This window comes from Saccopteryx leptura, chromosome 2 (assembly GCF_036850995.1).
Source record: "Saccopteryx leptura isolate mSacLep1 chromosome 2, mSacLep1_pri_phased_curated, whole genome shotgun sequence".
Lineage (NCBI taxonomy): Eukaryota > Metazoa > Chordata > Mammalia > Chiroptera > Emballonuridae > Saccopteryx > Saccopteryx leptura.
The window spans coordinates 271,851,001-271,877,259 of NC_089504.1; the positions used below are offsets into that span (position 1 = coordinate 271,851,001).

Consider the following 26,259-nt stretch of genomic DNA (forward strand, 5'->3'; position numbering starts at 1 on the left):
CAAGGGAAGTTGACAATTCACATTCTATGCCTCTCTGGGATTCTCTCTTGAGTCTGGGTTTGCATCTGTGTTACATAGCATCTAAATTAGGACTCAGAGCCTGACCAGGCGGTGGCGCAGTGGATAGAGCGGTGGACTGGGATGCAGAGGACCCAGGTTCGAGACCCCCGAGGTTGCCAGCTTGAGCGCGGGCTCATCTGGTTTGAGCAAAAGCTCACCAGCTTGGACCCAAGGTCGCTGGCTCGAGCAAGGGGTTACTCCGTCTGCTGTAGCTCCCTGGTCAAGGGACATATGAGAAAGCAATCAATGAACTAAAGTGCTACAACGAAAAACTGATGATTGATGCTTCTCATCTCTCTCCGTTCCTGTCTGTCTGTCCCTATCTATCCCTCTCTCTGACTCTCTGTCTCTGTAAAAAACAAATAAATACATACATACATACATACATAAAATAAAATAAATTTGGACTCAGAGATGTACCCTAAAACAACAGGCTGGTTCAGCCCCCTGAACAACGCAGTAGTAGGTACAAAACTCAGGTTAGGTTTCCCTCTGATACATTTTATCCTCTTTCCTAGCACAAGTATTTAAATGCATTTATCTGTGTCCATGTTTCTCTACAACAGCAGTTCTCAGAATTTTTAGTCTCAAGACTTCTCTTCAGACTCTTAATAACTGAGGACCCAAAGAACTGGAATAGCAGCTCAATAGTAAAGAAGTAGAATCATATTGGAGGGTTGACACTACCCTACTCCAAGACTTTCTATAAAGCTACAATAATCAAGACTGTGGCATAGTAGATCAATGGAACAGACTAGAGAGCCCAGAAATAGACCCACATGAATACAGTCAGCTGATCTCTAACAAAGGACAAAAGCAATACAATAAGCAGTGATAGCCCTTTCCCAAATGTGAATTCCCCCAAAATGAATCTAGACACAGATTCTACACCCTTTACAAAAATTAACTAAAAACGGCTCATAGACCTAAATGTAAAATGCAAAACACAAAACTATTAAATGCCTAGAAAATAACACAGGAGAAAAAAACAGATAAACTCGGTTTGGCAATGACTTTTTAGATACAACACCAAAGGCACAATCCACGAAAGCAAGAATTTATAAGCTGGACTTCATCAAAATTAAAAATTTCTGCTCTGTGAAAGATACCATCAAGAGAATGAAAAGATATGCCGGAGATTGGGAGAAAATATTTGCAAAAGATATATCTGATAATGGAATGTTATCCAAAGTATAGATATACAGGTGGCAAATAAGATCATGAAAAGGTGCTCAGGGAAATGCAAATTAAAACAATGAGGTACCCCTATACACTATTAGAATGGCCAAAATCCAGAACACTGGTGAAGTCAGATAGCAACAGGTACTCATATATCGCTGGTAGGAATGTAGCACTTTGGAAGACAGTTTGGCAGTTTCCTACAAAACGAAATACACTCTGATCCAACAATCACACTCCTTGGTATTTACCCAAGAGAGCTGGAAACGTATGTCCACATCAAACTCTGCACATGGATACTTATAGGAGCTTTATTTATAATTTCCAACACTTACAAGTAATCAAGACATCCTCCAGCAGGTGAATGGATAAAGTGTAGTCCATCCAGACAGTATGAGTCCAACTAAATAAAACTCCGAAAAAGGCGAAACTATGGAGGCAGTAGGAAGAGCAGTGGTTTTCAGCAGTGGTGAGGATGGAGGGAGGAGAGAAATAAGAGGATCACTGAGGATTTTTAGGCAGTGAAACTACTCTATATGATACTATAATGGTAAACACATGTCATTATGCATTTCTGCAAACCCTTAGAAAAGTGCTTTTCAACCTTTTTCATCTAATGGCACATGTGAACTCATTACTAAAATTCTGCAACACACCAAAAATTATATATTTGCCGATCTGACAAAAAAAAGTATAATTTTGATTCATTCACACTGGAAGGCTATAGTTGTGTTGGATGTTGTCTTTTTTTTTTTTTTTTTTTAGATCTAGGGAGAAGTCAGTGCTCCTGATTAAATAATCAGATTCTGCATGTTTTAAAAATTCTCTATTAAAAATTCTCATGGCACACTGGTTGAAAATTGCTACCACAGAATGTAAGAGTGAGCCCTTACGTAAATGATGGACTGTGAGTGATAATGATGTGTCCAGAGAAGGGTAGCAGAATATGCTACCTCAAAATATGCTGCATTGGTATATTGAATATTTTGAACTATAGGCACTTGAAAAATAACAAATGCAGGAAGCAGCTTTCTCTGAACACCTTATCTATCTGAAAAGGAACTTAGTTATCACAAATCCTCTTTCTGGGAGTTTCATCAACCAAGGAAGACTGACTCATCACAGAAGAAGAAACTAGAAGTTGACACCCAGACAAACTTTGTTACAAACACTCATCTCCCATCTATTCTTCTAAGAGCCCATTCATCTTTCCTAAATAATCATTTTCTTTCCACTAAATGGCCCACCCACACACACACTCTTTCCTTATTAAAATGGTATTGCAGCCTGAGTTCTAAGCCACATTGGAGAGTTCCTATTCGTTGTCTGGGTATCTCCCATGTATATATGAGGTATATATGTTAATAAACTTCTGTTTGCTTTTTTCTTCTTAATCTGTCTTTTATACCAGGGGGTCTCAGTTAAGAACTCAGAAGGGTAGGGGGAAAATTATTTTCCTCCCTTCCACAATGCAGGTTAGCAAGTGTAACAAACGTGCGGCTGTGGTAGGGATGTTGATCGTGGGGGAGGCTGTGCATGTGTGGGGCAGGAGCTGTGTGGGAAATCTCTGTACCTTTCATTCAGTTTTGCTGTGAACCTAAAACTGCTCTAAAATAAAGTCTCTTTTTAAAAACTGAGAACCCCAAAGAGTTTTTATGTGGGTTCCATCACTATTTATCAAATTGAACATTTCAAATTGAGAATTTAAAAATATTTTAATTCCCTTTAAGATGATAACGAGCCAGTACCATGTTAACATAAATAAAATATTTTATGACAAATAGCCATTTTCCAAAACAACAAAAACTAGTGAGCAGAGTGGCATTGTTTTAGGTTTTTGCACATCTCTGGGCTTAATAGAACAAAGCAGAATTATCATATGTACTCCTGCATTCAGGCTGTTGCCCTATCACTGTCGTGTCGCTTCTGGAAAACACCACTGTATACTCATGAAAGGAGAGTAAAAACGGCAAACAGCAGCTCAGTATTATTAAGAAGATAGCTTTGCCCGTGCAGGTCCCCTGACAGGGTCACAGGGAGCTCCAGGAAGTGGTATAGTGGTAAATGTTTAACAATCTGCTACTGGGGGAAAGCTCCAGTTTGCAAAATTTGCCGATTTCTGTGCCAGAACATACCTAAACTAAGAGCCCATTAGCTGCTTTCCTGGGAGGAGCTGCTCCAGCACCCCCAGGGCCCCTGAAGCACATTTTCGGAACCACTACTCTATCTATTGGGCTGCGGGTGAGCCTGGGTCTTGTCAGTCTTTGTGCTGACAGGGCTCAGCATGTGTGACCCCCACCGACAGACTCCTGCTTCCATAAGGGAGCAGCAGAGGCCCGAAAGCCGGCTGTGCGTCCCCCTCTCCCTCCTACTGCGTGCCTTGCCCGACTCTAGCCCACATGCCTGAGTCGGCCACCGACCTTGTCCATGCCCTAATCTGTTGCCTTGTTCAGTATCTGTTTTTATGGAACTGAGTTTTTCTCATCAGACCCTTAAAACAAGCACTTTTGTTCTGCTATATAATATGGACTTTGGGAGTTTCAGGGTGGTGTTCTTTTATGTACACCGAGCTGTGTGGGGTCTGTCTCCCTCCTTTGAAGTCCCTCAGGCCCAGGACTCGACTCCAAAAATGGAATCAATTCACTGTGCTCACTGACCTGAGAGAGTCCCAATAATAGCACTATAAAGGCTGACATTTTCTTGCCTAACAAATACATTTCTCTAATTAATTCAACATTTGAAGCTGGTACACTGCCATTCCCAGGCAGTTATTTAGTGGAAATGAATAAGGTTCCATTTTATTAAAATCTTTTTCCTTTGGGTATAATAGCTTATGTAACAGGAACAGCGAGAGTTCAGCTTTTGCAAATAAGAAAACAAAGCCATCATAATTACTCAAAGAGCTCCTATATCTCCTTACTGCAGTTAATACCACCTATTCCTGCCATTATTGGAATGTACACTGTGGTCCCCAGCTGAAGAGTTATTGACTCAAACCAAAACCAACAAGAATAAATCATATCTCATTTGCTCCCTAAGAACTCTTTTTTGAGTTTTTTAAAATGTCATTTATATCTTCATAAACTGATGTATTTTTTCCCCCTGAGAATTTTCTAGGAACTCCAAAGGAAAGCTGTGGATATCATGATTTAAATCTTTACTTAAATATTTCTTCTGATTCATGTTTTGGGGGAGCACATAATAAAGAGTCTAACATTCTGAAGCTGCATGAGCTTGGCTTTTGGTTACAATAAAAAGGACACATATCTTAGCAGAATTCAATCTTGGATTTAAAATAGGAAGGTAGGTCCTTGTCGGTGTGTCCAAACTACTTCCACTGCGCCCACCCCCCAACATCTTGTGTAGATTAGTGAAGGTCTGGAAAACACATGAATGTGTTTACATACTACATAATATTTCATAAGATATAATCCCATGAACAAGGCTCCAGGGTTTTCAAGTTCTGATTCCTGGGGGTTCTGGGAACTCAGATCCTAGGGCGGAAAGGACACAGGGCCAGAGACTTGGGTCCAATCACTGCTCTCTCAGCAGCTATGAAACTTTGGGCATGATACCCCCACAGTATATACATATCCTATGTTAGGTCCCAAGAATACAGAGACCTATGATATCTTATCTGTCCTTGAGTGTCTCCAATTTGAAAAGGAACAGAAGAAGGATACATTAAAATACCCCAGTGACAGGTACCACGAAGAAAAAATTGACTGCCGGAACCCAGATGAGGCATAGCGAACACTTTCTGAGGTGTCTGCTGATTTCACAGAGAAGAAAACATCACAGCTCGTCTTGAAGAAGGCAGAGGTATTTTCTAGATGAGGTTGATAAAAGAATTTCCCAGAGTGTGTCCTAAACGTTCTGGGATGGTTAATAATTCACGGAGGCTGAAGTGGAATTAAGGGAACATGCCAGTCATCTGCAGGTCTGCTCTCAGATCTACTCTGCCCTTCCTCTCGCTGGCCTGCATCTCCAGGTGCGGTGAGGGTTGACCCCATGAACTGCTTCCTGGGCTCCCTGGCTTTTGGCGGGGCTCGGCCAATGAGAGGCACTGTCAGGAGACTGAGGGGTGGGAGAAAGGGAGAAGCCAGCGCACCTCTCACCGTCCCATGGTGTTGTTGGTGCAGCACCTGAGCAGTGACTGGGTCTCCTCCACAGCTTTAATCACCGCCAGATGGCCCCTCTCTGTGGACTAGTTCCTGCCAGGCAGCCAGGATGGTGCCCAGCTCCAAAGCTCTGGAAACACCATCTCCTCCCATTGTTCTTGTAGCTCCGGGGGCAGTGGGCAGCTTCCTGCCAGGGCTTGTCTTGGAGTTGCCTCCCTTGGAGTCTCCTGTTTGGCTTCCCAGCTTTGCCTTCCCCTGCGTTGCTGTTTCCTGTGCAAACTCTGTCGGAAAGACCTTTAAGAGTCCTTGTGAGGGGTAAGTGTGCAGAGACAAGGAAGGAGCATGGTAGGAAGAGTCCTGAATGCATGCCACAGTCAGGAAGTCCAACTTTCACCCCATGGTTTTGCCCTGTTTGGGGATGATAAACAGAGAGGACCACGCAGGGAGTTTAGGGGAAGAGGCACCACAATAGGCCACAGGAGGACAACGACGGTGGCCTGCTCCAAGGCAGCGGCCAGGGGAAGTCATGTGTGTGAGACATCACTGAGATAAAACGCATAGACTTAGAAATGGCTTTGATGGAAGGGCTGAAGGAAGGGGCAGTGGAGGGTGACTTCCAGGTTCCAGTCCGGAAGACTGGGTCAATCATGACACCAGGGAGGGGATGAGGGAGAGGAGCAGAGAGAGCTAAGATTGTGGGGAGGAGACATGGCCACATGGGGTGCCTTAGGGACAGTCTAGGGGAGCAGGGATGAGTCAGACCAGCTGATATCAAACATCTCTTCTAGCATAAATTACATACTTCCTAGGAATGGCCACATTTCCTTTGTGGTATCAGTGATTATTATAAAACTGCCCAAGGCATTACATTTACATTTTTCTCCACTCTACCAATCATTTGGTGGTTGTTTTGGTGATGGCATTTGACATAATCGGGACAGGAAAATAAGATCTGGAGAGATAAGACATCCGAGAGTGACAGCAATGGAGAAAGTCCCTGAAGCCAGTACTGACTGACGCCTGCCAGCTTTTGCTTCCCACTCACACCAGCTGGTTTTAGCACAGCTCTTGTGTGACTCCCTATTTGGGATTTAAATGGTGCCACTTCCCCAAAGTAATCCCCACTCAGCCTGGTGGGACCCACCGGAGATCCACTGAAGGAGGCTGGGCTTAAATTAAAGGAGAGGTTATGGTTAGCGATAAGGCAGAATTAAAATGTCAAATCCCAAGATGCAGCGACCCAAGGAGACTCTGGCATCTGTGTCCTGGGCAGTACTGGAAAAGGTACAGCCCCACTCTGGTAGAGACGCTTACTTGCCAGGAGGAAGGGCAGTGCCCTCCCTCCAGGTTGCTGCCGGCCCTTTAATTCTGAGGTCCTGCTCTTCCAGGGAGAACACTCATGACCAGGAAAGAAGAAGGGGAAAGAGGCACGGTGGGGGTGGCAGAAGAAGAAAGAAAGCACTTTAGTACATCATCCTCACAGCACAGGGGAGAACTGAGATGGGTTACTAAGGCCTTGTCTGTGCCGGCCCCAAAGGTCTGTCCTCTGAGGGAGAAAGCCCTCAGACAACAGCTGGGCCTCTGCTCCAACCCTGGAACCTCTCTTCCTCGCCGCTGCTCCCAGAGCTTAACACAACCACAACACAACACTGCGAAGACCCCTGGGAGAAACTGGCTTTATTTTCATGAGCCTTTAACCATGCAGGTTAGACAAAGAGGAGGGCCTCGGAGAAACACAGATGTAACGAGGCTATTATCCATCAGGCCAGGGGCCACACAGGAACTGAGTGACATCACAGCAGCCAGCCAACATGTGACAACAGCCCATCCACCCGCTGTCCTGTGCACAGAACAGCTGGTACGGTGTCTCCAAGGCAGAAGCCAGCTGTGTTCTCTTCTCTTTTCCCTAAACTTTCACAGAAGAGAATTTTCTTGGACACAGGACAAAGAATGGTGTGGATGTAACCTTAATTCCTTTGAAGAGAAGTGTGATTTCTCTCCAAGTTGTCAGGAAACCTCTGGTTCCTCATTTTAGTGAGAGCTCAGCGAAGCGCGGCTGGCTGGCAAAGGGGAGGGCTTCCCCACTTCCCTCCCGGGCCCTGCGGCTGCCGCGGCCCTAACTCACGTCAGTCGCATTGTAGGGAAGCCTTCAATGGAACTCCTCTCTTGCTCAGAACCATCCAGAGTACCCCTGGCTCCAAGTAAGGTTGCTGGAGACCTTTTAGATTTGTTCTCAGAACTTAGACCAAGAGAAAAAGAAAATAAAACACTACTGATCTTCCCACAAAGGAACGTCTTCCTCTTTAGGCAGCTTTGACTCCAGAACTCTCAGCCCCCACGCTCAGCTCCAACTCAGTCACAGTCCCCACTGCCTTCCAGGGACAGCTCAGTGAGCTCCTTGGGGTGGGGGGACTGTCCTTATTAGTCCCCAGCACCTCAGGGACAGCCCTCTACCTGACACAGGGCACTCATCAGTGTTTGGTAAATATAATTTATAAGAAGGGAGATTTAGAATTAACATGAGGCTTCAGTGGAAAGGGGCTGTTGGAAGCAGGGCCATGAAAACATCCTGGGACGGATCTGAATGAGGCAGACAGAGGCAATGGGGGTGACACAAAAAGATGTGAATGAAACCTAAGGGCTGAAACTGGATATGGGTCAGGATTACAATCACTGTGTCTGTGTCTGGGCTCAGCGCCACCTAATTTACATGCACTGTCTCATTTTCATCCTGACAGCAACCATGTGACTTATATATCATATTATAAATATTATCATCCCCATTTTTCAAGGGAGGACAGTTGGAGAGGTCCGATGGCAGGAAGCAGTGAGGGCCTTTAAAGGTCTGCCAGGAGCCGTGTGGTACAGTAGTTACCACCGTGGACTCTGGAGTAGACCTGCCTGCACTCAAATCCTGGGTCTATTGCTGAATAGCCATGTGAGCTCGGACTCACTCTCTATGCTTCTCAGTTTCTTCATCGGTAAAATGGTGATAATGATCGCAGCAGTTACCTATCAGAATTTTTGAAGATTAAATAAGTTAATACTATACATCAAGGGTCGGCCAGCCCACCACTTGCTTCTGTAAATAAGAACCCAGCCACGCTCATTCGTCTGTATATCGCCCATGGTTGTTTTTGCACTATCGTGGCGGAGTGCAGTGGTTGTGCCATGGACCATATGGCCCATGAAGCCTCAACTATTCCTTATCTGGTCCTCTGCAGAAGAAGACTGCTGGCCCCCCACGCATAAGTAGCTGATAGTGGTGGATCACGGTAAGTGCTATGAAGGGAGTTACAATGAAAGCATTTGGCCCAGAGCCCTTCCATAAGCATCCTCCACTCTGAGGATAACCTGGCTGCCCGGCAGGTCAGGCACTGTGTTAGGCTCTAGGGGCCGAGGAGGGACAGGGCGGAGTGGTCCAAGGCTGTCCCTGTGGAGCTCACAACCTAATGGAGGAGACCAAAGAACAACAAACGAAGGAGGTAGTTATAGGCTGTGATAAGTTCTCTGAAGAAAATAACCAGGATGTTGAGACTGAGAGAGAGGGCAGCCACTGTAAACTGGAAGGCCTCATGGAGGAGGTGATGTTTGAACAGCTATCAGAAGGATGAGAAGGAGCAAGGGCGAGGCTTGGCGGGAAGGGCATTTCAGGCAGGATAACGATGGATCGGTCCTGGGAAAGGGCTTGCCCCATTGGAGAAACACAAAGGCCAGTGTTGCCAAGTAAAAGGCAGGGCAGGAGGAGGTAGGGCAGGAGCCAGAGAAAAGGGTCCTGGGGCCCATGGGGCAGGACGGAGCTTGGGCTCATTCTCAGAGCAGAGAAGTGGGAAGCAGCGCGCTGTTGTACGGAGCCAATGGCACTGGCTGCTTTGGAATCTAAAAAAACCCTTCTGGATGCCGAAAGGAGAGTGCGCTATTGCGAGCCCGGGCAGTGGGCAGAGCAGTTAGGAGGCGGATGCCATCCTGGTGGCGATGCTGCAGTAGTCAGGGAGAGATGTCACAGGCCTGGATTGTGGCGTTGGTGGGGACACAGAGCGACTCGGGGGAATTTAGAATACATTTTCACAGTAGAATCAGGAGGACTCGGTGACTGAATATGAGGCTTAAAGGTGGGGAGGAACTGATTAACACTAACCCCTTTTCCTGATGACTCACCTTCAAGTGACTTTGCTTTTTCAGTATCCCCATGTTCCTGCCCCCATCCCCTTGTCGGGGCCCAGAAGTCAAAGTGATGATTGTATGAGGTCTGATCAGAGAGCAGAGTCCTGCGAGCCTCCCACCCTTACTGCCCCACTGTCCCCTCCCCTACAGTCGGGTCTCCTGTTAAGGCTCAGGCCACAACTCTCTCATGGTGGGCACAGCACATTGCTGACTTACCTTCACCTGTGTGCACATGCTGCACACCTTCCCACGGGTTTCTGGGTACTGCCTCTCCCAACACAAGGGCTGCTCGTCCTCTTCGGGGACCCTGAACTGAGCTCACTGCTCTTCCTCTACTTAGAACTGCCTTTCTGTTGCCGTTTTTCTCATTTCTTCATTCCACCCTGCAAATGCATTTTTCTTGCTTCGCCCAATGCATTATTTTGAGTTCATGGTTATACTGGACCATCTCCCACTGAACATTTATTCCTTTGGTTACTCACTAAGTCCTTTGCTGCGAACCTACCCCACGCAGACACTGGTGGGGAAACAGGAGCACAGCACAGCGGGCCGGATTCAGCACCACCCTCAGCCGAGCAGCACCCCCACCGGCCACTTCCTCCCGTCCCCTGCAGACCTGTGTCCCTCATCACATCCCATGCACCTGCCTGCCGCCTTCCCTCCCCTCCCAAGTTTATCTGTACCTGCCTGCCACCAAGCTGGGGCGCCCGAATCCTCTAGGTGTTGGGGCTTGTGTGTGAGGCTTTGCAAAGTTTGGAAAAGCATATGATAGCTCAATGAATGATCTTAACTTTTCACATCACCAGACTTGCCAATTGGTCTCCTCTAAATTGTTGCTCTCCTGCTCTTTGTGTGGTATTTGGGGCTTCCTTCTTGAAACTCCCTGATCCTTTGCCTCAGGGACACTGTACTTTTTGGTTCTCCTCCCAGCCCTGACCACACCCCCGAGAGGTTCTGTGTGGGGCTCCGCTGAGGCTGGGTCAGCATTCTGCCCTCCACTCCTGCCCCAACGCCCGCCCTTCTCAGGTGAAAGGCTCCCCCACGCCCCTGGCCGGACTATTTCTGAATGCAAAGGCAGGTGTCCCCACTCCACCAACACCATCACAGACAGGCTCAGGTCCCCTCGCCCTCTCCTTTCTTGGACACCCAGTGCTCTCACACAGACGGGCAGACAGAGTGCACACTCTCCAAAGGTGATGGAGATTTCAGTGGCCTCACAAGCAGAGGGATTAGGAGCTTGGAGTCTCAGCCAACAGGCCACAGTTTGGATTTAGCTTAGAATTCTGAAACATTTCTAAGGCGGACTGGGCAGGGCCTTTGCCTGGCCCACTCTCCATGGCCTTAGGGTGCTCTGAGGGAAAGGGAAAGCCCTGAGGCCCCCTCCACAAGCTACACAACAGACCTGTCAAGGAGGGTTCAGAAATCTTGGCTTGACTTTTTGGTGACTTTCGGCTTCCAAAGACCAACATCATTCTAGCTGTAAAGCCAGTAGTCACGGCCAGGGCCACTATCACAGCAGCCTCCTGGCCCATGCAGGTTCGCATTGGATTCGGACAGTTGGTAAAGAAACAATGGAGCCAAATACTGGTAGGCCATAGTCTTTAATTCTAGCTTGCACCCGGCGGGCAAGTAAAAACACACACTGGGCTCCAAAACCCACTCACATTCAGTGCTCACAAAGCCACGGACTTATCCGAGTTTCCTAGAATCAAAGGTTTCTAGCTCACCAGCCTTATTCTCCTCAGTTCCCCATCTCCTTCCTTCTCCAGCATCAAACTGCACAAACTGGCCTCTCACTCAGCACTCCGCCATCTTGGCTGCTTCTCCTGGCCACATGGCCTCTTTCTGCTCTCTGCTCTGCTCCCTCTGCTCTCTCATGCTAATCATCCCAGGAACCAAGAGAGCAAGCTCCTGCTCCGTCCCCATTTTATATTGTAGCTTCACAACCTCTAATCCAATATACAAAATAGGGAAGTCTCTAATACAAAGTCACTTCTCTGAGGCATGATTGGATTGTACCACCCCACATCAAAAAGGGTGGGAAAGGCTTAATCCCAAAACCAAGTCCCAGGCTACAAGGATTCTCAACACACATTAATATCACCTGGGCGACGGCCTCCTCGTGGGCAGCACTGTCTTTAACAAAGTGAGCATAATATATTTTACCTGCCCAACACTAGCTGTGCCTCTTTTTCCCACAAACAATCGTGCACAGCTACCTTTTGTGTGTGTGTGTGTGTGTGTGTGTGTGTGTGTGTGTGACAGAGACAGAGAAGGACAGATAGATAGGGACAGGCAGACAGGAAGGGAGAGAGATGAAAGGCATCAATTCTCTGTGCAGCACCTTAGTTGTTCACTGATTGCTTTCTCTATGTGCCTTGACAGGGGGGTGGGAGGCTTTAGCAGAGCAAGTAACCCCGTGCTCAAGCCAGCAACCTCGAGTTTCAAGCCAGAGACCATGAGGTCATGTCTATTATCCCACACTCAAGCCAGCGACCCAGCACTCAGCTGGTGAGCCCATGCTAAAGCCAGCGACCATGGGGTTTCGAATCTGGGTCTGCTGCATCCTAGTCTGACGCTCTATCCACTGTACCACAACCTGGTCAGGCCACAGCTACCTTTGAATTAGGATCACACTCCAAAGGGGGCCACGGACATATGACATACTGCCTACTGCCGACTGCCCCAGAGCTGGGGAAGCCCATGGCTGCCGCATGAGTTGATGGTCCATGGAAGGTGCCAGGGCAATCCCCTCCTGCACAGTGGCAAGGCCAGCAGCCAGAGTGATTTTTCCAAAAACAAAGTCAAACGTGTCATTCCTCTGCTCCTCTGGCCCCATGCCATTCAGGGTAAATGCCAGTGTCCTTAGAGCCACATGTGATCTGGCCTCCGTCCTGTCTGCCCCGCCCCCGTCCCGTCTGCCCCGCCCCCCACGTCCTCATTCCCTGGCACGTTCCCCTTTCGCGCACTCCAGCCACACCAGCCTTGCTTTTTCTTGATTAGCAGTAGAGCCTTCCGCTTGCTGTTCCCCTGCTGGGAATGCTCTGCTCCCTGACGCCTGGATGGCTCATTCCCCCACTTCAGGCATCCGCTCAAATGTTATTTCGCAAGTGAGACCTTCGCTGACCCACGTGAGAATGCCACATCCCCAGCAGCCCCGTCGCTTGCTGCGTTTTTCTCCAAAACACTTCATACCACCAGCATCTTGTATGTTTCCTCCTTTGCTGCCTGTCTTCCCTGCCTGAACACAAGCCGCGTGAGGGCAGGATGTTTCTTGTTTACTGAGGTGCCCATACGTAGAACGTTGCACCCCACAGGCGCTCAGTCAGCCCAGCGGGCAGGCTGGATGGCAGCCTGTCGGTGTCCTGCAGCAAGCAAGACCGCCTCTCTCCCACTGCGCATGCTTCCCCGGTCCAAACTCTTCCTCTCAGCTCTGAAAAGTCCTGCAATTCTACCAGTTACAGGGAGAGAGGGCCCCACTGGTAATGATGGCTGCCTAGGGGAGGGCAGTCCATGGCCGGAGGGGGAGGGCTAGGGGCTGGAAGAGTGGGGCTTGAGCAGGGTCCTTGCTCCTGTGAACCAGTCCCTGATTGGAGCCACAGTAAGGAGCCTGGTACTTGGGAAGGAGGGGAAATGCAGAGGACTCTGAATAGCAGACATGCCAATGATTCAGTGCCCTAAGCACCTATGGGGTCCTTACCTAGGTGCCTGTAAAGCCAGCAGCCAGGGCCGCCAACACAGCAGCCTTGTCCATGCAGGTTCTCATTGGATTCGGACAATCGGTAAAGAAACAATGGCGGCCCTGGCCGGTTGGCTCAGCGGTAGAGCGTCGGCCTAGCGTGCGGTGGACCCGGGTTCGATTCCCGGCCAGGGCACACAGGAGAAGCGCCCATTTGCTTCTCCACCCCTCCGCCGCGCTTTCCTCTCTGTCTCTCTCTTCCCCTCCCGCAGCCAAGGCTCCATTGGAGCAAAGATGGCCCGGGCGCTGGGGATGGCTCTGTGGCCTCTGCCCCAGGCGCTAGAGTGGCTCTGGTCGCAACATGCGACGCCCAGGATGGGCAGAACATCGCCCCCTGGTGAGCAGAGTGTCGCCCCATGGTGGGCGTGCCGGGTGGATCCCGGTCGGGCGCATGCGGGAGTCTGTCTGACTGTCTCTCCCTGTTTCCAGCTTCAGAAAAATGAAAAAAAAAAAAAAAAAAAAAAAAAAGAAACAATGGAGCCAAGAACTGGTGGGCCATTATTTTTAATTCTAGCTTGCACCCGGCGGGCAAGTAAAAACACACACTGGGCTCCAAAACCCACTCACATTCGGTGCTCACAAAGCTACTGACTTACCCGAGTTTCCTAGAATCAAAGGTTTCTAGCTCACCAGACTTATTCACCTGTTTCCCATCTCCTTCCTTCTCCAGCATCAAACTGAACAAACTGGCCTCTCACTCAATACTCCGCCATCTTGGCTGCTTCTCCTGGCCTCTTCCATGTGGCCTTTCTCTGCTCTCTGCTCTGCTCTCTTCTCTAATGATAATCTCAGGAACCAAGAGCGCAAGCTCCAGTTCTGCCCCTATTTTATTTTATTTTTTTCATTTTTCTGAAGCTGGAAACAGGGAGAGACAGTCAGACAGACTCCCGCATGTGCCCGACCGGGATCCACCCGGCACGCCCACCAGGGGCAACGCTCTGCCCACCAGGGGGCGATGCTCTGCCCATCCTGGGCGTCGCCATGTTGCGACCAGAGCCACTCTAACGCCTGAGGCAGAGGCCACAGAGCCATCCCCAGCGCCCGGGCCATCTTTGCTCCAATGGAGCCTTGTCTGCCCCTATTTTATAGTGTAGAAATCCAAACCTTTAATCCTATATACAAAATAGGGAAGTCTCTAATACAAAGTCACTTTCTGAGGCATGATAGGATTGTACCATCCCACATCAAAAAGGGTGGGAAAGGCTTAGTCCTAAAACCAAGCCCCAGGCTACAAGGATCCTGCCTGCCCACAGCCCGCCCCCAACACACATTAATATCACCTGGCCAACGGCCTCCACATGGGCAGCGCCATCTTTTTTTTTTTAATTTTTTTTTTTTTTTCATTTTTCCAAAGCTGGAAACAGGGAGGCAGTCAGACAGACTCCCACATGCGCCCGACCGGGATCCACCCGGCATGCCCACCAGGGGGCGATGCTCTGCCCACCAGGGGGCGATGCCCTGCCCCTCTGGGGCGTCGCTCTGTTGTGTCCAGAGCCACTCCAGCGCCTGAGGCAGAGGCCACAGAGCCATCCCCAGCGCCGGGCCATCCCCGCTCCAATGGAGCCTCACTGCGGGAGGGGAAGAGAGAGACAGAGAGGAAGGAGAGGGGGAGGGATGGAGAGGCAAATGGGCGCCTCTCCTGTGTGCCCCGGCTGGGAATCAAACCCGGGACTCCTGCACACCAGGCCAACGCTCCACCGCTGAGCCAACTGGCCAGGGCCAGCAGCGCCATCTTTAACAAAGTGAGCATAATATATTTTATCTGCCCAACAGTGCCTTACAGGGCTCTGGAGATTTCAAACCGCATTTGCTGGGTCCATTTCTGGAGACGTCATGGTGTCCATTGGTCAGAGAGGGTGGGGCCAGGTTTCCCTGTCAGCTCACTCTCTTGTTTTTAAGATCTATTTTAAATGTTTATCATTTCCACACACCTTGACCACTCCCTCCAGTCTTACTGGCAAACTTTACTTCCTACTACACAGAAAAGAAATAGAAGCCTTCAGACCAGAAATACCTCCACTTCCTGCCACCAGACCTCCAGGTCTACCAGCACCGGGCCCCTGCCCCGCCCTTTCCTCCCAGAGTCATGGCAGAGGTCACCTTTGAATTAGGCCAGACTGTCCAGCTGCCCTGGACTCTTGCCTCCTCAGGAGTCTTTTGATGTCAGTCTCTCTCCCCACTGCTCCGGCAGGCTCTCCCTTCCTGCTAGCTCCTTCCACCAGTGCTCAAACAAACCCGCCTAAGATGAAAGCAGCACAAAAAATTCTCACTCCTATGCTTCTCGAGCTTTTCTCCCTCTAACAGCCAAACTTCTTGACTCGTCCTCACACGGACACAGTGGAGTGACCGCCTCCACCAACTTCCCTTCAATTTAGTCCTCAGCCTGCTCCAACCTGGCTTACACAAACCAAGCCCCCAAACTTCCCTCCCTGAGGCCCCAGGGACTTCTGGGTCACTAATGCCAATGGTCAATTTCAGTCTTCATCTTACCTGGCCTCTATGCCTCATCTGACATTGCTGACTCCCCTTACCCGGAAAACACACACTTTAACATACCCTTTCCCTGGAGCCACACTGCCCTGCCATGAAAGACCATGCATGACTAACCATGGCCGGTTGTCTCACTCCACACATGCTACTGCCTACCTAGTGTCTCCCTCTGACTCCAAAGCCAACGCATCCCAAATGGAACCCATCGACCTCTCCTGAGTTGTTCTCTCTCCAGAGCTCGCTCTCGAAGACTCACTCTTTATGGTGCTCTTGTCACCAGACAACAGGCATCATTCCTGGCGATGCTTTCTCTCTCCACCCCCACAGCCAATTGGTCAGAGCTCCCCTGAATGTACGTCATGGACACCCCCTCAAAAAAAACCACAACCCCTTATTCAAGCCACCATCCCCTCTCCCTGAGCCACAACAGCCTTCTGAAACTGGTCTCTCCTCCTATGGTTGATCTCTCCTCATTCCCCACCAATAACTGGTCTCCCCTCCCCCACTTGCTCCTCCCAAGCATTCTCCACAGCCTGATTTAGCTTTTGAAATGCCAAGCTGTTGTCACTCAGAGGGCCTCCCACTGTGCTCACAGTTCCAGATCCCGGCCTGCCCACATCTGCGGTATGGTTTGTGAGCTCTCCCCCTCCCCGCCCCTACTCTCCAGCCTCTCTGGTCTTCTTGCCGTTCCTCATATAGGTGCAGAAACTTCCCTCCTTAACAGCCTTTGCCTTAAGGCTGGTTGCCCTTTGCTCAAATTGCTGTCTCTTCTGCAAACTTCCTCTCCTCTGTCTCTCCACTCCCTAAACCCAGCTGTAGCCTCATGTGTTCCTCCTTCTCCCATCCTCATCACATGCCCTTTGTCACCCTGTACTTGTCCTTCATAGTACTTATGATTATAGTTTATTTTTTATGTAACGGTGTTTTCAAAATTATCCTGCACCAGTAAACAGAGGGGGACGGGACTCCCTTCTTCAAGGTGCTAGCGCAGAGCAAGTACTTGAATATTTCCGTGAATGAACAGCCGCCTACGATGAACCAGACACGGTGGTTGGGAGCTTGACGTGGGTGGTTCCACTCATTCTACACAGCAACTCAATGAGGTATGGGCACTAATTTAATTATTCCCGTTCACACATGATGGATCAGGTCCCGAAGCCCAGGGGAATGTATAATGCGTTCACGGTAACAGAGCTGGTAAGTACCGAGTAAGGATTCAGTCTCAGGCTTGTTGCCCTTCAGAGCCACTACACGGCACTGCCCTCTGCATTCCCCATGTGCACACTCGCACACAGCCTTAGACTTCGTGGGTGCTCACCCAAGATGGCGGACACTGTCATTTCAGTTGGTCCTCACGGTCATCCTTGAAGTCCACAAACAAGAATGAACAATTCCTCTTTTCTAAATGAGGAAGGAAAATGGAATTTAAGGGGTTCAAAGTGTCATCTCACAGTAGGTAACCATGATGAGCTGCAACCCATGCATTCTGGCTACTTCTCTGGGGTGATTTCTCTACCACATGACCACAGGTAGGCTCTGACAGGTGGGATTATGCAGGGAAGCTATGCACGAAAGAGTTAACCTAGCAGGCCTGACGCAGATGATCCTCACAGATGTCTGCTTACAAGGATGGTCCTTGGCTGATGTCTGAGCAGGTGGATTAGGGGCAGGTTCTCGTAACCCCCTGGTCAGCAAACTGCGGCTCACGAGCCACATGCAGCTCTTTGGCCCCTTGAGTGTGGCTCTTCCACAAAATACCACGTGCGGGTGCTACCTCCATAAGGAATGTACCTACCTATATAGTTGAAGTTTAAAATATTTGGCTCTCAAAAGAAATTTCAATCGTTGTACTGTTGATATTTGGCTCTGCTGACTAAAGAGTTTGCCAACCACTGCTCTAAACGCTAGGGGGGCTCACTGTACCTAAACTGTTTGCAACCAGTGCCCTTTATGCTGAGAATTTGTTTTTCTTCTGGAAGTCAGGAATTTTGGTATCTGCTAGGCGATTTTTTTGAGCTACCACTCCTCAATAAAAACCCTGGGCACTGACTCTAATGAGCTTCCCCGGATGATATTTTCACACTTGTTGTCACAATCCAGTGCTGTAGGAATGAAACATGTCCTATGTGATGTCACTGGAGGAGACTCTGGGAAGTCTCCACCTGGCTTCCTCTCGACTTTGCCTCCTGTGCTAACTTTGCCTTGAATATTTTCACTGTAAGAAATCACTCTGTATCCATATGCTGAATCCTACAAGTGCTCCCAGCAAACCATCAATCCTGCGCATGGTCTTGGGGACCCCCAACACAGAAACTTTCTTAAGACATGAATTTTGAAGTTTTATTTTTTTTTTAAAGAGTAAAACAGGGATGAATTTGTAGATTAAAGCAGGAGGCGTTCTAGGCTGAAGAAATGATGTAGAGAAAGTTCAGAATAGACAAGTCAGGTGTAGATGGCCCTACAGCCCTTTAATCTGACCTAAACAGAGTTGATGCTGAGAAAACTGAGCATTACAGGTATGACATAGAAGAGAGGGAGCCAGAGAGTCACACTGACCCAGCATCAGTGAAGTGACCACTTGAAGTCAGACATATAGAGCTGTGAGCATCAAGGAAGGACGGAAAGACTTCAGGGTCCGGCTGTTCACAGCTCATATGTGGCACTGCCCAATTCTAAGAGGCCTGGGGAGTGCAGTTGAGAGGCTGAAGCAACATTCCAAATTACTGGTTTTTCAAATAAACCACCTCAACATAAGGAGACCAATCCGCTTCAAAAATAATCTACTTTGCACTTATTAAGGGCAATTACTGACTCCTTCCTTTATCCCTTTGAAATGCCTTTGGCCACAGTCTAATGTTCACTCCTCTCCCTCCTGTCACCCCTCTTCGCCACTCAGGCAGGCTTCCTGAAGTAACCCCACACATCAATCACTTCATCTAAGGCTACTTGGCACAGATGCCTTCACTTTATGTCATTTAGCCTTTAGCCTGGAGAAGCATGGTAGGTTTTCTTAGGTTGCATCATAGGCCTCTTCTTCCGACTCCTATGTCACAAAGGCAGAAGAGCGACTTTCATGATCTGCTTGGCACACTCCACGCACCTGCCCCAGTCCTCCAGCGTCGAGGGCCCCACTAGCAGAAGGCTGAGAGCACGGCCTGTTGTTCCAAGCCATTCCCCTTAGTAAGGAGGAAAGGACAGGGCTCTGGCTGGCAGTCTCACTCCCTACCCGGCTCTGACTTCAGAGTAGGATCCCACTGAAGTAACTAACTGCTCTGCTCGTGGTGAACAAGCCAGTGCCTGTATTTTGCATCCCAAGTGCATTTTATTTCTTCTCCTAGGTCCTTGTGTTTTCTCCCTGCGAATGCTAATCTTCCTCCAAGGCTGCACCTGCTAAGCCCACAAGTCCTTCAAAAGACTAGAATCTAGCCTGACTGGTGGTAGCACAGTGGCTAGAACATCAATCTGGGATGCTGAGGTCCCAGGTTCAAAACCACAAGGCTGCAGACTTGAGCTCAGGCTCACCAGCTTAAGCACAGGGTCACCGGTTTGAGGCTTCAGCGTGGGGTCATAGATATGATCCCAAGGTTGCTGGCTTGAGCAAGGGGTCACTGACTCAGCTGAGGCCTCCATCAAGGTATGTATGAGAAACAATCAATGAACAACTAAAGTGACGCAATTATGAGTTGATGCTTCTCATATCTCTCCTTTCCTTCTTGTCTGTCGGCCTGTCTCCTCCTAAAAACAAAACAAAACAAAACAAAAAAAAGACTAGAATCCTGCCCCTGAAATCTGCCCCCTAAGGCTGAGCCTCCATGTCTGATGCTGCCTGCCCTCCTTTGTCCTCTGTCTGCTGAGGGCTTGTCCCAGCATCTCCACACCATGTCCTGCCCCATCCCAGCTCACCTAGCCTGGCCCCTGCGGTCTGCCTCCTTTAGACTGCAAGGTAGCAACAATAAGCTAGTTAAATGATGGTCTACCCTGGCAGGGAGCAGTTCTCTTGCTTGTCTGTTTTTAATTTAAATTGTAAGGCCTTTAGGCTAGACACACATTATATACCTTCTCAGAGGCCCCACAACTCCATATTGCCATCAAACACAGGGAAGAAGAAAACCAGCTGTACTGAATAACCTCCAGACACTAGCTCCGTATATGTATTGGCTCATTTAACCCTTCCAGCAGCCCCAAGTGGGTGACATTGCTATCTCTGTTTACCAGCGGTAACACAGAAGCTCAGATCACAAAACTACAGCCAGCAAGTCCTATATCTAAAATCAAACCCAAGCCTGCCAGATTCCAAAGTCCACACTATTTCCACGATGTCTGGTGAAGGCAGTAGGTCTTGATGAGGCTGTGCATTAAGAAGGACCCTCTGCAGCACTGTGGGAGAGAATTTAGAAGGGCAGGAAGGAGAGCGAATGCACAGTTAAGGTAGTAGAGGGAAGAGGCTGGGCTGCGTGAACTTGGGTAGCAGCCCTGGGGACGGACTGGCTGGCGGGAGGAAAGATGAGGGTGACTGAGAGCAAGCACTGATCTCTACATGGGTTAGGGAGGACAGAGGAAGAGGTGGTTTGGGACAAGGGGTCCTGAACCTTCAGCGGGAAGATTTTGTGTATCACATATCAAATGGCCACGAAGAAGCTGGGGAGAGATTTGACTTTGGGAGCATAAGGGAGGTCGAGGAAGAGGAGCATAGGGAATAGCAAGCCAGCTGAGGACCCAGCCCCACATGGGCACTTGCAGGGTGGGAGGAAGACAAGAAGCTCAAAGTCAAGGAAGGGAACGTCAGTGGGGACGGAGTGGCACCCTCCAGGGAGACGGGCAGCAGCTGCAGAGCAGACTGGCGACAGAGGATTACTATAGTCCCTATAAGCCCTCAAAGGGAGAGCCGAGCAGCGCGGCAGGTGCACGCGCTGAGGAGGAGGGCACAGGGGCAAGTGCTGGCTGCTCTTCTAGAAGCAGGTCAGTGAAGGCAGAGAACAGGGGCTGGCAAAATCTGGGGCCTTACTGTTTAACAGAGACGGAGCACGTGTGGGGGAAGGAGTCAGTGTTCAGAGGGTTAACGGAGGGAACTGTCATGTCTCTGAGGGAGGAGAGCGCTGAATCGGGAGTGTAGGTGGAGAAAGTGTGCTCCTCCTGGGTGGTCAGGACAGCATGAGAGGAAGGAGCTCTGGGGGACACTCAGGGATGCTCTGAATCGGTTAGAGTGCAAGCTGATGGTGCGCATGACAAAACCAGGGCCTGGGGTCTGCAGAAAGCAAGTAAGATGGGATCCCTCCCCACAAACACCCCAGGGGGGCCGCCCACTGGCTATCACTTAACACTGAGGCCAAAAGGAGGGTGGGGGAGGTAGCGGAGGGTAAAGGGAGGATAAATGGTGATGAAAGGAGACTTGACTTGGGGTGGTGGACACACAGTGCAATATATAGATGATGTATTAGAGAATTGTACACCTGAAAATGATATAATTTTATTAACCAATGTTACCCCAATAAATTCAATAAATTACAAAACAGTGGCGCACAGACCCTGCACGCACATCCAGGTGTTCCTGCTCTTGCCACGGGGCCATCTAACACCACCTGCCTCCAGGTAACAGTATGCACTGTGCTCACCACTGGCACTGCAACTGAACTTTGAGATTTTTTTTGTCCGGAGTGATGAATATTTTCACTTCTATTTCTTCCCTGGTCCTCCAGCCACTTCCTCACAAGACAGGGCTTGCTGGGGGCCATATGAGTCAACTGCTGTCTGATCCTCCAAATAAATCTGTCCTCTGAGCAAAGCGACAGACTCACTGGGGTCCCACCTCTGCAGGAGGCCTCAGCAGCCTGGGGATGGCTTCTGCCCTGTGGAATGCTCCCCTCTACCCCAGACACACACACACACACACACACACACGCACACACACACACACCTGCTGGCTTCTGCCCTGTGGTATGCTCGCCTCTACCCCAGACACACACACACACACACACACGCACACACACACCTGCTGGCTTCTGCCCTGTGGTATGCTCCCCTCTACCCCAGCACACACACACACACACACACACACACACACCTGCTGGCTTCTGCCCTGTGGTATGCTCCCCTCTACCCCAGACACACACACACACACACACACACACCTGCTGGCTTCTGCCCTGTGGTATGCTCGCCTCTACCCCAGACACACACACACACACACAGACCCACCTGCTACACTCTCCTGGGGTAAGAGCTATGCTCGCCTCTACCCCAGACACAGACACACACACACACACACACACACACACACACACACACTTCTGCCCTGTGGAATGCTCGCCTCTACCCCAGACACACACACACACACACACACACACCTGCTGGCTTCTGCCCTGTGGAATGCTCGCCTCTACCCCAGACACACACACACACACACACACGCACACACACACCTGCTGGCTTCTGCCCTGTGGTATGCTCGCCTCTACCCCAGACACACACACACACACACACACACAGACCCACCTGCTACACTCTCCTGGGGTAAGAGCTATGCTCGCCTCTACCCCAGACACACACACACACACACACACACACACACACACACACACACACACACACCTGCTACACTCTACTGGGGTAAGAGCTCCTGCACCAGAGAAACCGCAGAAAAAGTTAACACCTGGGCAGGAACAGCTCCTCAGAGACTGGGTCAGCCACTGCTGCCCCCCCCTCCCCCTGGTCTGTCAGTTCTTAAAGAACCACTGAGTGACAAAGATGCCAAACAGCCTCTGATGGATGCCTTTCTGGTTCCCTCACCCTCTTCCTGCCCAGAATGCCATCTTTCTCAAGCCTAAATACTATGAGAAAAGCACAGGAATGGGAATCAGCAGACTTGGGCTGGGATCCTGGCCAGTCCCTGCATGCTATGACACCTTTCAAGTCAATTCTGAACCCCAGCTTGCAACCGGGTAAAGCGAAAGAAACAGCGTGTGCATCTCTCTTTTCTCAGGAAGGCAGTGAGGAGTTCAGGTGAGATAGGCTATTTTTAAATTGCCCAGTGCTATTCTAATCTCTGAGATCTAAGCAGATCCTGTTGGCAGCTCAGCCTCTCTCCACAGATCCCCACCTATACATGTTCCCAGCCAGCAGTCCCTGGCAGCTCAGAGCCCACCGTAGACACATCTCAAATTAATTCAGTGCAACCTTGGTTTAAATCTACTCTGTGCCAGATGCCAGAATACAAATAGGAACAGACTCAGAACTTGCCCTCAGTGCGCTCAGCTGGGTAGAGCCAACAGAGGAGGTGTCTGTTCAAATGATGGCCAAGGCATCTGCAGTAGGATCTGCCCCATGTTGTAGGAACAAACTGCATAGGCATGTGATCCCCTGGGATTGAGCAGAGATGGGCAGATTTAGCTCTGAGAAACCAGAGTAAAGGGCCTAGAAGAAGAATCAGACACATGGCAGGGCCAGGCCTGGCCCAGCAGTGGAGCCTGAAGGCTTCTTACACTCTCCACGCTGCACCCTCCCCAACAGGAGGGTGTGGGAACAGTCTTGCTTTGGCCTGACTCACAAGTATATCATGGAAGACAAAACGAGAACAAAGTGACAAGAGCAATGAAAAAGGAAAAAGCTTTACAAACAAGAAATTACCATTTTTTTCTTCAGGGTCCTCCCCAGTAAAGCTGAGATAGTCACCAAGGTTTGTCCACATGCTGATGAGCCTTGCCCATGGCTAGCCTAACAGGATTGACTCCATTCCAGCTCCCTCTCTCTGCAAGTCATCTCCACTGGAATATCCGAGTGGCTACAGTTATCCTTCTAGTGGATGCAACCCATCTCCTTTCCATATTCTTCCCACTGTCCTGCTACCCACAGCCAAGACACTCAGATGGTGCAGCAGGACTTCCAGAAGCTGGTTCAGACAGGAGACTTTCTCCTGCCTAGGCCCCAGACCCAGGAAGGGTCTTCCAGGATCCGATAGCCAAACCATTCTATAGAGTTCAAAACAAAGTAACAAAAACAAAAAGCCTTAGAGAGGCTAGACATTTTCTGCTTGCATCTCACAGTCATCTTTCCTGCAGCAATTCCTGTCTCTTGTGTTCAAATTAGAATAGACTTGGGGGTGGGGGGTAATATGGTAAGATGTTCACCCAAACCATTAACTGTGCTAACACCCCTGTCTCTGGCCGTGTATGTGAGGCAGAGCAGGCGGCTGCACTTTGGATTTGAAAAGTACTACCCAATCTTTCCCTGACGAAAATTATTTCACACACACCCAGACTGTTCTATTCCCAGGAGTACTTCAACCCATTTCTTTTCATGTTCTGTCTTCCACAACCCTTTTCAAAGGCAAATATCTCTGAAGGAAGGAATCATATTCCACTGGCCCTAGTCCAGTTCCCATACACACCTGTGCCCAAATATTTACTGAATTAAATCGGTTACTAGATGCCTGTCCTCACAGGACACGGGTCAGAGCCCAGGGCTGTGGAGGTGGGGTGTGCAGGGGCAGCCTGCGCAGAAAGCCATGCCCCATTTCACCCACCGCAGGCCGGCCTACAGCAGGCGTGCCTGCACAGCCAGAGAACTGAGTTCTGATGAAAGTAAATCTGAAATAGCCAAATATGGAAACTCTGCAGGAGGGGGCAGAACCAGCTGAGAAAGTCGGCAGCGGGCAGCGGGGTTAGCAGTCAGGACCGTGGCTCCAGTACTGTACTCACTGAACATTCTTAGAATTGCCAAAACCCAGCACAGAGGTAATGAGAAGGAGGCAATGTGGTGTGGAGAATCCAGATGGCCTCCAGTCTCTGTGTGTCCTCTGGGGGCACTCATTTCACCTCTGCGGCTTGGATTCCTCCAAGACCCTTCTGAGCTCACCGTGTGTGTGTGTGTGTGTGTGTGTGTGTGTGTGTGTGTGTGTGTGTGTGTTTCCATTTCTAAATGAGCATGCTCAACCGAACAGTTCGAAGAGGTTTCTATTGATTCCAATATTAAAGTTTCATTCTGGCGTGCTCTGGTTGTAAAGTCTTGCAAAAGTGGAAGGGATGCCTAAGGGGATGGGAAGGGGATCCAGGAGGTGGGTTGCGGATGTGCGGGGCACACCTGAAAGTCCGGGCCTGTGCACCCCAACTTAAACCTGGCCCATCCAGTCCGCAGCCGCGCTCTGGAGCAGCTCCCCAGCCCAGGACCCCAGCCTCTGTCCTCGCCGCACCCCTCCTCTGCTAAGCAAGCCTACTCCGGGCGCCGGAGTCCAGCTGCCCGCCACACCGCGCCCGCTGGCCCGCATCGGTGGCCACTGCCCCGCCGGCCTTCCCGCCCCGCCCCGGCCCGGCTGCCGCCTTGCGCCCTCCGCCCTCCGCCCGCGCCCTCCCCGCGCCAGGCAGGGACTCGCCCGGGGCCCCAGGACCCGGCGCGGGGGGCGCGGGGAGGCGGCTGCGGGGCTCACGCCGCATCGGCGCTTTCGGTTTCAGTGTATATGGGACGAGCCGAAAGCGCTCCAGTGTCCCCTCACTCCAGCCCTACCGCGAGGGGGCTTCAACCCCGGCAGGCGACCTGCAGGGACTCACGTGTGGCCGGCGCGAGGGGCTCCTCCTGCAGCGGTCCGCAGGCTCTGGGCTACGCCGGGCAGCGGCTGGTCAAGCAGAAGCGGGGGCCAGGCTCTCAGCCCGGGAGCCCAGCGCGAGCCCCGCCCGCCGAGGGGAAGGGGCGGTCCCGGGACGGGGGCGGGGCCGGGGGCGGACCCGGGGGAGCGGCCCCAGTGAGGGGCGCGGGACTCGGGGACCTGCGGCAGCTCTGGGCAGGAGGTGCTGGGCAGGAGGTCCAAAGATCCATCTACTCCGGCATTTAGAACTTTAACCCACCCTCGCTAGAATCATCAATGTCTACGAATTAAAAACCATCTCCGATTTCTCTCAAATGGGTTTGAACTGTATACATCTTACCCTTCTACCAGGGATATAACCAGGTTTAGCCCATCCATTCACATTTTGACTCTTTAGCCAAGGTCTGAGGTCTGGCTCGAATCGTCCTTCCTCACCTTCCTTCACGGTAGTGCAAATACTACTGCACACAATACTACAAATACTACACCTGCACAGTTAGTACATAATTGCCAGCCCTCCCCAAACATCTCTTTCCAGTCCAGACAACCTTGTGAAGTAGATCTGGGCATCCTGTTTTACAGATGAGCTCTCTGAGGCGCAGAGAAGTGACAGGAAGTGATGTGCTGAAAGCCAGAGCTCCGCAAGTGCTGCAGCTACAACTTGAATGCAGGTCTCCCGACTCCTAAATATAGCGCTCTTTCTCACGCTCCTTCTCCCCATGAGCATATGTTCTGAGTGATGCTTGTATTCTATATAAATCTCCTTTGCGAAGAATGGGTGGAGCATGAAGCGTATGGGCTTCGGATGGCAATAGACCAGAATTTCAATTCTAGCTTCTTCAGTTTCAGTTTAGCAGCCTGGGAAAATTACTTAACTGCTCTGAGCATCAGTTACTCATTGGTGAAAGGAGAGAATAATGATATAGTCAACT

At 50.2% G+C, this 26,259-nt stretch overlaps 1 protein-coding gene across 2 annotated transcripts in view; it reads right to left on the reverse strand.

Moving 5' to 3' along the window:
* The window catches only part of TRAF5 (TNF receptor associated factor 5), a 46,052-nt gene extending 20,655 nt beyond the window's left edge, over nucleotides 1-25,397 (reverse strand). The window contains exon 1 of one of the 2 annotated variants that reach the window (XM_066361813.1): nucleotides 25,293-25,397. The gene's annotated coding sequence lies outside the window, so the exon portion shown is untranslated. Of the gene's footprint in view, nucleotides 1-1,574; nucleotides 1,599-25,292 lie in introns of those variants that run through there. The other variant, XM_066361814.1, reaches the window with a different exon arrangement.
* Between the last annotated feature and the right edge of the window lie 862 nt (nucleotides 25,398-26,259).